Consider the following 11322-nt stretch of genomic DNA (forward strand, 5'->3'; position numbering starts at 1 on the left):
TGATGAATCCTTCCTAACAATATTCTTATAGTATGATCATCATGATTGTTTACAATTAGGAGCCCCTTCTATGTGCCAGATACCATGTTAAATGCAATGTGTGTGTGTGTGTGTGTGTGTGTGTGTATTTTCACAGGAAAAAATTGTTATTTTGAAAAATTTGGTAATTTATCTACGTTCACTCCTCAGTATTTGCTATTTGAACCCATGTCTCTCTGATTCCAGTGATTATAAATGAGATGCTTGCTTATAATCCCAGTGTTCCCGAGGACTTCGTGATTTGGCCAGCTGGGCCCTCCATGGCCAGCCGCCTGGCACCAGTGCCATAGAATTTATGACAGGGTAGCTAAATGGGGAATGCCTCCCCCGAGCACAATTTTACACTTGCCTGGTGACTCCAGATTAGTTCACTCTGAACTGCACCACTGGACCCCGACACCACGTGCTTCGGCTCTTCCACAGTGTTCAAGTAACCGCAGCCCCTGGGTGGACGTGCAGCACATCCCACGAGCTGGCTTCTTTTCCACTGTTTTGATTGCCAGACCCCTGTGGTAGCCAAAGAACAGACTGCCTCAGCATTTCAATGTGAAAGTGCACATTAGAGTCCCACGTGCGCTGGCCAAGGAACGCACAGCTCTGCCCACTTTGTACTTTACGTTCATCCAGCTCAAAGATGGCAGCTTGAGGTCCATGGAGGGCTCACGGGGACGTCCTGGGTATGACGGGTTGATACATGAAACCCCAGAGAGAAACATGACATGGTTGGAAGGATAGAATCGTGGCCAATGCTTTTTCAGTAACCTCCCTGAAAAGAGCTGGTTTGAGATAAAATTGGTATCCCACTTGAGAAACCCTTGTGTTGGTCTGGTAAGGGCAAAAGTCCAGACATTCCAGAAGTTGGTGGAAGAAAAAGTAGATTTTCAGTTTCTTGAGGCTTAGGTTTAAATTCTCATTTCAAAAGAATCCTAGATGAAAGAACCCTACTGGCTAATTTTAGAGCACGCTGTTTCATCCCCCTGATTGACTCAAACAGGAAGGGGAACGCGAATTCAGAAGAGGATTGGAATCTTTACTTTAAAACCAACTCGGCCCATGAAGCCAGCCCATGTAAGCCTTCTTCTTCTTTTTTTTTTTTTTAAGGAGGGCACAGCTCACAGTGGCCCATGCGGGGATCTAAATAGCAACCTAGGTGTTATCAGTATAACGCTCTAACCAACTGAGCTAACTGGCCACCCCCTTAAACCTTATTTTTTCACATTCAAGGAAAGCACTCTGGTCCTATGAAGTAATTTTGTGAAATTATATGAAAACAATGATCCTCCTGGGTATGCCTGGACTAATTAATTAACTGGGAGATAGTGTGAAAACCCCTTTATAGCTCTAGGCCCACCATTTCCTTATCTCTAAAACTGCAAGATGAATCAGAGAACGTAAAGGATAAAAAAAAAGGAGCTTAGAAATCACCTACTTTCCTCTTCTTGAAAATCGGAGATATCTGAAGGTTACAGTATCTGTAGGACAGAGGCAGGACTGCAGAGGAGGACTGCAACTTTGATGTTCTAACACAAATTCATTACTTTTGCTTTTTTTTTTCTTGAAACCATACAGCTCCAATACATGTTTTTCAAAAATTCCACAGCATTATTGTAAAAAAAAATACATTTAATGAAGTCACCACCATGAAAGTTTTGAAACTAAAATCCGAATTTTGAAGCAGTGTGCAGCTGGCAGCAGTGTTTGCCACAAGCCACTGGCATTATGAGGGTGACACCACCCCCTCAGCATGTGGGAGGGCTGGCTCTGGTAGACCCAGTCACTGCCCCCAGACAGAAAGCCTCAGGCAACTTGTGCAGGGAATGAACCACCAGCCACTGTTCCTCTAACACCTGACACGGTGGTATTGAGGATGGAAAGAAACACAATCCTACCCAGAGTGCCTGCCTTGACTGCCATGGATATGAGCTCCCTTTATCTCTCCAGGGTTGAGAATCTAGGGCCTCTGGAGATGACGGGAGGACAGATATTTCCAAAGGATTAGAGGACAGGGGAACTGAGATCCAAAGAGGGGAAGGTGCTTCTTCATTTGCTTTCCACTACCTTCCATTATAAAATGGGAGTCTGATCAGCAAACTCCCTATAAATAGTCCCTCCATGCCTCCCCCGTTGTCCCCATTCCTCCAGGTTGCCTTCTGCCTTTTCTCTGCCATCATGTACCATGTCCCTGCCCCACCCCACCGAACTTTAGTCTGTTCCTTTAAACAGCTCCACTGTCTCTTGGTCTAAGCTCATCTCACTGCCGGGGGAGGTCTTGAGCCCTCCGCCTGGAATCCGTACCTTCCACCCCTCGCTCAGCATCACCACCATCTTGCAACCAGGTACACATCCCTTCTTCAGGAAAGTCGTCCCAGGCAGTGGGATCATCACCCCTCTTCTAATCCTCAGAGCACTCTAGTGGTTACCTCTGATAGAACTTACGATAGTGTACCACTATCGCCCATTTAATGTGCTTTCCCCTCAATATACTGTAGCTACATGAGCTCATGGGGTGATGTATGTTTTGCTCAACACTATTCCCAGCCCTTAACCCAGTTCTTGATGTAATTGATATAGGTCCTTGTTATGTAGATAGTGGATAAGTGAATGGCACCTAACATTTACTGCATGCTTGCTATATGACTATCAATGTATTAAGGACTTTAATACATTCATTCTTTTAGTCTTCAAAGAAAATGTCATTCTTATCTCTACTTAATAGAGGAAAACACTTAGGCTAGGACCTTAAAAACTTTTCTAAAACTACATGATTACCTAGGGGCAGAGACGTGAGTGGCAAGCAGGGCATTTGTCTTGGGAACCCATGTTCTTACCCTCTTTATTGGCTGATTTCCCTCACAAACTCTGTGACTTCCCTAGGACTTGATATAAAGGAAATTTTACACTAGAAAAGGGTCTNTGTGTGTGTGTGTGTGTGTGTGTGTGTGTGTGTGTGTGTGTGTGTGTTGAGAAGGAGGAAGAAGGAGGAAAGCAAAAAGAGAAAACGCTGGGAGAAATACACTAAAGTCAACGTGCAAAAGAGAGACGCCTGCATTATCAATACTACCTTGGAAATCCCTTAGGAAGCGGCCTTGGAAATTTACATATGACATTTTTCAGTCAGTCCAACACAGTATTTCCACCAACACTGAAAACTTGTTTTTAAGTTGGGCACCTGATGAAATTTTGTCTCACTAGAATATTAAATTAAAAAAACCAAAACATGGTGAATATTCCAAAAACCCCTGAAATGTATACTTTTAAATGGTAAGTTTCATGTTATATGAAGTAAATATCAACTTAAAAATTCTACAAACAGTAAATAAAGTTAAAAGGATGAAAAGACAAGCCACAGAATGAGAGAAAATCTTTGAAAAACCTGTATCTCAAAAAGGATGGGTAGCCAAAATATACCAAAAAAAAAAATCTTAAAAGTCAACAGTAAGAAAACAATCTGATTTTTTTAAAAAGAGGAAAAGATCTGAACAGATACCTCATCAAATAAGATATACAGATGGCAAATAAACATATGAAAAGGTACTGAAGGACATATGTTATTAGTGAATTGCAAATTAAAGCAACAATGAGATACCACTCCACACCTATTAGAATATCTAGAATTCAAAACAATGAGAACACCAAGTGCTGGCGAAGATGTAGGAGAACAAAAACCCTTAATTCATTGCTGGTGGGAATAAAAAATGGCACAGCTATTTTGGGAAAGTTTGGCAGTTTTCTTACAAAGATAAACATACTCATATCATATAATCCAACAACCACACTCCTCAGTATATACCCATGTGAGCTGAAAACTTATTTCCACACAAAAACCTGCATAAGAATGTTCATAGCAGCTTTATCTATGATGCCTTTCAATAGGTGAATGGATAAACAAACTGTGGTGCATCCACACAGTTGAACATTATTCAATTATGAAAAGAAATGAGCTATCAAGCCACAAAAATATGTAAAAGATCCTTAAAAATACATTCTAAGTGAAAGAAGCTAATCTGAAATGACTACATATTGTATGATTTCAACTATATGTAATTCTGGAAAAGGCAAAACTATGGAGACAGCAAAAAATTTGGTGTTTGTCAGGTGTTCCGAAGGAGAGGGAGAGAGGGGCAATTAGGTGAAGCACATGGATTTTTAAGGCAGTGAAACTCTTCTATCACTGCCATTTAACACCAAGAAGATAAGTCACGTATATAAATACATGTGTGTATATACACATATCATTTTCAAACTACAGAAAATCAAAGATAAAAATCCTGAAAGAAACCAGAGAGAAAAAAAAAATACCTTATCTATAGAGGAATTATACCTGCCTTCATCTCAGAAACCATGCAAGCAAGAAGAGAGAGTAAAGTAAAATATTTAAAGTATTGAAAGAAAAGTACCTCACCAACCTAGAATTCTGTACCTTGCAAAATTATCTTTCACAAGCGAAAGAGAAATAAGGACTTTCTCAGACAAACAAGTACAAGGGCATTTGTTGCCAGTAGAGTTGTCTTGCAAGAAATGTTAAAAGTTCTTTAGAGAGAAGGCAAATAACATTGGTCAGAAACTTTGATCTATATAAAGAAAGGGCATTGAAGAAGGAATCAGTAAGGATAAAATAAAAACATTTATTTCTCTTCTTATTAATTGATCTAACATCTAACAGCTTGTTCAAAGTAATGCCAACCACATATTCAATTATGTATGCTTGGTGTGTGTGTGTGTGTGTGTGTGTGTGTGTGTGTGTGTGTGTATTTATATATAAATAAAATGAATGACAGTAAAAAGTAATAAAATCAATAGACAAATCAATAGAATTAATAAGAGTTCTACAAGGATGTCTGTACAATATCACCCTACAAACATAAATGTTATTTTTTATATTAGAAGTAACTAAGTAAAAGTGTTTAAAACTAAAATATTCTGTAATGCCTCGTAGTATCAAACTAGGAATTACTTTAAGCAGAATAATAAGATCTCTGAACAAACTGTTAAAACCAATAAAGGATATAGAAGATAATTTGAATAAATGAAGAAACGTGCATATGCTTTTAGATAGGATAACAGTAATTGAAACACATCAGTCACCCCAAAAAAACCTAATCTATAAATTTAATGCAAACCCAATCAAAACCCATTTAGATGACTTTTATACACATGGTAAACCTAAAGTTTATATGCACTAAAAACAACTAAAGTCACCTTAAAAATAGTACAGGGAGGAAGAGATTAAGACATGCAGCAAGAGTATAGCAATAAAAAGAGTGTTTTCTTGGTGTAATGACAGGGAAATTGACTAATGGAAGATAATAAATAACTCTGAGACAGAAGTTAATATATGAGATTTAAATATATGGAAAAGATGGCACAACTAATTAATGGGAAAAGAACACAATTTTTTTTAGTGATTTGTGTGACCAAATACTGGTTTATTTTAGCATGAAAACTAAATCCCGGCACCCATCTCATACTACAAAAAAAAAATGTGTGAATTCTAGAATGATTAGAGACATAAATGTGAAAAACAGAACTGTAAATTTAATGGAAGTTCATTTTCCTGTATTTAATATAAAAGAGGACTCGACATCTAGAACATAAATTTATCTTCCAATCAAAAATAACACCCCCTGGGGCCGGCTGAATGGCTCAGTTGGTTAAGAGCTCGCTCAAGAGCTTGAGCTCTGAGCAACAGCAGTTCGAGTCCAGCCCGAGCTGAGCAGCCGCTGAGCTGCCAACAGGTAGCAGGATGGCTCAGCTTAAAAAAAATAAATAAATAACACCCCCTAAAAAAAACTACAAATAAATACAAATGCAAAATAAATACAAATGCAAAATAAATACAAATGCAAAATAAATGCAAAAGATACAAATAAGCAAGTTACATAAAACAATAAAAGCAAACAAGTACATGACGAGATGATTAAATCTTTCACAAACAGAGATGTGCACATGAAAACATGACGAGATTGCAACTGTGCACTTGGACTAGCTAATTATTTCTAGACTGTATTATTTCTCCATCTCTTAGAGGTACAGAGCTCTCTTTATTAAAGTGCATCATTAAGAACCTACATTTTAAGGAAAGCTCAGAGTGAGCTTTTTTATAGAAATTTGTTATAAAATAATTCCCTTTTCTAAATAACTTCCTCCTTATTAAATAGAGCCATTCATGTCTCAGTTGGAAGGCCAGTAACAAGTGCTATTATTCTCCTCATCACAGTGATGCAAAAGTAGCAAAACAAAACAAAACACACTGCTATTATATTTGTCTTTAATTTACGCAATGAGTTCAGTGTGGTGACTTCCATCGTGCACTCTTTCTTTCCAGCCGCGCATTCACCTCCGTGAGTTGTGACCATTGAAATTTTGTATTATAAGGGGTAGTGGAAAGAATTTAATGAAGTCATTCCCTCAGTGATTTAATTAATCACTTATCCACTCATTACTTCATTAACAAATATTGATGGAGGTCCATTCTTCTTCAACATGGGTTTAAATTCTAAAAGTTTAGTAATTAAGGCAGAAAGAGTGCCTGTCCTCCAAAAGTTTATCATCTGAGATGACCCAAGTGGTGTGTTCACTGGACAGTCGCTTCACCTGTTTGAAACAGGACCTTCTCAGCTGTGTAGCTGAAAGAAAAATGCCCACCTTACCTGATGATTGTGAGAATTAAAGCACGCTGTGCTTTGACAGTGCATATTCCCAAACCAGAGTTTTTCTGACTATCAACGATCTTCCCTTTTGTCTTCATATCATCTGTAGGCAAGATGGACAGAAATAAGTAGTTTTCCTTTTTGCCTTAGTGGAATTTTAAAATGCTACCATTTCTTTTGTGGAACTTGTGGGTTTATGGCTGCTTTGAGAGAGTCAACTTTTTACTCTGCAAAACTTTACTTGCAGGAATCTATAAGATTCTTTTTTATGTAGCTCCCCGATAGTATGGGATTGTTCAGCAAAAAAAAATTCCACTTTATTTCAACAATCTCATGACTCTTATGGGTTATTTTATCACACACACACACACACACACNTTTCTTATGGTTATAAGATGGCTGTAGTACTACAGACCTTAGATCTGTGTTCCAGGAAACCAAAAATGGCATGTGCGTGTGGGAAAGGAACTGAAGACTCAAACTCTAGGCTCTTTTCTCTTGTTATAAATATTTCCAGAAGCCCACCCAAAAAAGTCTGCTTTAGTTCCATTGGACAAAAGCGTGTCACCTGACTGTTCTTAGCTGGAAGGCGGTGGAGGGAAAAGGGATCATGAATAAAGGTGGAGTCAGCTAATGAACAGGTTGTTCCACACGCATGAAGCCTTTTTACATTCATAATACCAGTCGATCCCTCCAACAACCCTATAGACTGGATACCAAAGGAGGCTGGGGAGCAGAGAGTTTTGAGTAACTAGTCATTTAGGTATTAATCTCCAGAGCTGAGATGGGAACTCACCTACCCTGACCTCAGAAATCGTGCTTCCATGCTTGTCATCCTACACAAGGCTACCTCCCTAGATTGGTTTTAACGTTGCTCCCTCCCTGAAATTTGATCACGGAGATGTGCTAGTCACCTTGAAATAGAAGACGGAATAGAATTACACAGCCGCATGCCCAGAGTCAGTTCTTTTCCTGGAATGGCTTTCCATGAATTTGCTGGATCCACAAGAGGTCTCCTGAGGTGAGTGCTCCATGTCCCTCAACCAGGCACAAGCTCGGGCTGGCATCAGAACTAAGAGGGCTGCTCCTGCCACTGCTGAGCAAGGCACAGATTCTCTGGATGGAAAGTCATTCTCTGGAAATAGGTTAGATCTTTTTCAACAGTGCATCACATATCAGGTCACAAGAGTATCACTCATGCAGTCCCGGATTAATGTCACCCGTGGCAGTGCAGTGACCTCATGGGGATGCTCTTTCCTAGGTTGTTTCATGTGACCTCCCATGAGTGGCATAAGCACTAGGAAAATTCAGATCACTGTAAGACAGAGACATTTCCCTTTTGGCAGAGGCAGAGGTATCAGCCGGGCCATTCCTACAGGATTTGTAGGTTAAAAGGCTAAAGGAGACTTTGAGGACTTTCTGCCTAAAAATAACTGCTGTTGCCCTAGAACCGCTTCTGCCCGTGGGGAGGCAGCATAGCACAGACATAAGTGCAGGCTGGCTTCGATATGCACTTCAGTCCCCCAGTCCCTGCACCCCAGCTGTGCTATCTAAACTCTCTAAACTCATGTAGTTATTTTGAGAATTAAATGAGGTAATATCGTGAAAGCACTCGGCACTGTGGTTCACTGGCACGAAGGGAGGAATCAATAAATGTTGGCTTCAGTTCATTGTAAGTGCTGTTGTTAGTAGTGACATTATTATTTTTCAGAGCAGGTCTTGAGTTTTGTACCATTTGAAGGATAAAACCCTGGAAAGACTCCCAGATATATTCAGGGCAAACTTGAGGTGCATGTATGTATGTGCCTACAGAGTTCAGGCATCTATACCACGTACTCCGGTAACTGAGAATTAGAGCTGAAAGTGTATTTGTGGACAAGTTCAGAGTAGACCGCTAGACCTATGTACACTCATCCGGAATCTCAAAGGTCTTTCAAAAATGAATCACCTCTGTACTAAGATGACCCAGTGGTGGGAGAAACAGTCAGGGGCAGGTGCTAGGGTCTCAAGGGTCAACCCCTGGGTCTGAGCTGACTGTTTCCTTGGAAAAAGCCCCTACTGAGATGAATAACAGTATCAACCACTAACGTTGTTTGAGCGCATGGACACTTACTCTATGCCCTGCATGACATTCTAGACCTAATACATGTATTAGTATATGTAAGCCTCCCAGTTCCTTGAGGTGGGTTCTGTTACGCTCCCCATGATAAACATAAAGAGATGGAGGCGGAAAGAAGTTGAATTGGTCCAAGCGTATACACACCCTGCAGCCAGCAAAGCCAGGCTCTGGACTCCGCTAGGGGGCGCTCTGCATGTAGCCCTTGTCTTTACGAGGTGTTTCTGTTCTTTTCCTCAGTGCTCTGCAGCCATGGTGGCCTCTCCTCCTTTTCGGGAACACATCAAGCTTATCCCTACTACTGGGTCTTTGTAGTCCAGGTTTTTTTCTAGCCTAGATGCATCCAGGGGTTCCTCAGAGGAGAGAAAGACTGTTGTGTGAGTATCGTTTGTCACAGAATCCAAACGTTAAATATATAACAAAAACGAAAACAAAAATCTTTGTGGGAAATCGTATAATGTGCTTATTTTTAAACTGAGATAAATTTCCAGCTCTCACCACCGCCCCCATCTCCCTAAGAAAAAAAACAAATCACCCATGAGCGTCCTTCAGGTTATCCTCTCATCTCAGTTCGCCCAGGACAGTCCCAGGCTATGCCTGTTTTCCTGTTGTCATTTTTAAGGGCATCGGCTTTCGCTCTCAAATGGGTCTCAGTTTAGAAAATGAATTCCATGATCACCTGTTTATAATGGGAATGTCTATCCCCAGTGTCAATTTCTGAAGTAGGATGTCTCACTTAGCTGCAATTCTTTCTGGAGAGCAGGCAGGGAACAAGAAGAATATACCTATTGGTATCCAAGCCTGTGCTTTTCAAAGCCTAGTTGGCCCTACCCTTAAGTGATTAGAAAACCTTCCCAGCTCTAATAGCTCTCCACTCACCCCACACCAGTTACTCTCAATTCTTCTCTCAGGTATTGCCTCGACTGTGACGTTGATAATATGAACTTGCTTTTTACAAGTTTGTTTTATACAGTTTGCCCTTTTGTGCATAGATTTATTGTTCCCATATAGAGAAACAAGATTAAAGCCTAGATTTCCTTCTTTTTATTGTCCATGGTGTCTAATGCAAGGCTACGCATAAACTAGAGACACTATAAACATTGATAGAAAAGACAAAATACAGGAAAAAGAGAGAGATGAATGGAACATGGAAACAGGGAAGGAAGGAAGGAAGGAAGGAAGGAAGGAAGGAAGGAAGGAAGGAAGGAAGGAAGGAAAGAAGGAAGGAAGGAAGGAAGGTAGAGAGGGAGGGAAGGAGGGAGGCAGGAAGGAAAGAAAGGGAGGGAAGGAGAGAAAAGGCAAGTTCAATACATATTTCCTGCAACACCAAGAAGACTAAAGGGAACCCAGCTGGTCCCTTGTAACAATGGCTTGTCTTCATTCAATGCAACCAGATTCATTCTTCCACTGGCCATTCTCTCTGCTTCTATGAGCAACATGTATTTCTAGACTGAAGAGTTACAGAAAGGCTGGGCTATAATTGGATTCATCTCATATTAGCTACTTAAGAGAGACAATGTGCTTTTCTATTTGGGCAATTTTAGAAGCCCCCCAAATAAATAAAGGATGAAAGGCATTTTGTTTATAAATAAGGAGAACTTTCACCGGGGGCTGCTTTCTTAGAGAAAGAGAGTGCTACGTTAACATCGCCAACACAGAGGCTCTTTTATAAACCAACAGCCTTGTTACTGCCTGAGCCTGAGCCTCCTGTTGACTGGTATAGAATTTTGTATCTCTTTATCTGTTTGATTTGCAAATAGGATGAGTGCTTATCAGATGAAAAGTGTTGCTTACATGATGGTCTGAAATAATTTTTAAAAAAACTAAAAAACCAGATAGCATCCTTTCTCAAATGTTGATGATTTATATTTATTACAGATTCTATTTTAAACTGACAAAACATAAAATTTTATAATTTAAATTTATTTCTCTATATTATATAAAAAGTGAAGTAAGATTTAAGGAAGTATAATTGCTTAAATACAATCATCTATGTTTCTTTTTGCCTTTCAACCGTTAATGAAATCACCTCACTTAACTCTGATTTTATTTATTCCTTCATGCATACATGATTTACATTTATTACTTAATGACTAGTTTGTGCAAATGATAGTATATAAGACTTGAAAAAAGTAATAAGACAAAATTTAGCACTCCTTTATGATTATACCGCCCAACAATCAGAAATGGAAGGGTACGTCCTTACCCTGAAAAAGGGAATGGACAAAAAGCACACAACTACAGCATATGCAATGGTGACAGAATGCATTCTCTCCTTTAAGATCAGGAAGAAGACAACTATATCTTCTCTTACCACTTCTATTCTACATGATGCTGTAGGTTCTAAGCAGAACAATTAGTCAAGAAAGTAAAATAGGGCCGGCCGAGTGGTGCGATGGTTAAGAACTGGCTTGGGATGCCAGAGGGCCCTGGTTCAGATCCCACATAGGAGGATCAGTGACACTGCCCTCTACATCTAAGATTCTGAACAACAGCTCAACCTGGAGCTGGGCTGCC

The sequence above is a fragment of the Hipposideros armiger genome, unplaced genomic scaffold (assembly GCF_001890085.2).
Source record: "Hipposideros armiger isolate ML-2016 unplaced genomic scaffold, ASM189008v1 scaffold_78, whole genome shotgun sequence".
In the NCBI taxonomy this organism is placed as follows: domain Eukaryota; kingdom Metazoa; phylum Chordata; class Mammalia; order Chiroptera; family Hipposideridae; genus Hipposideros; species Hipposideros armiger.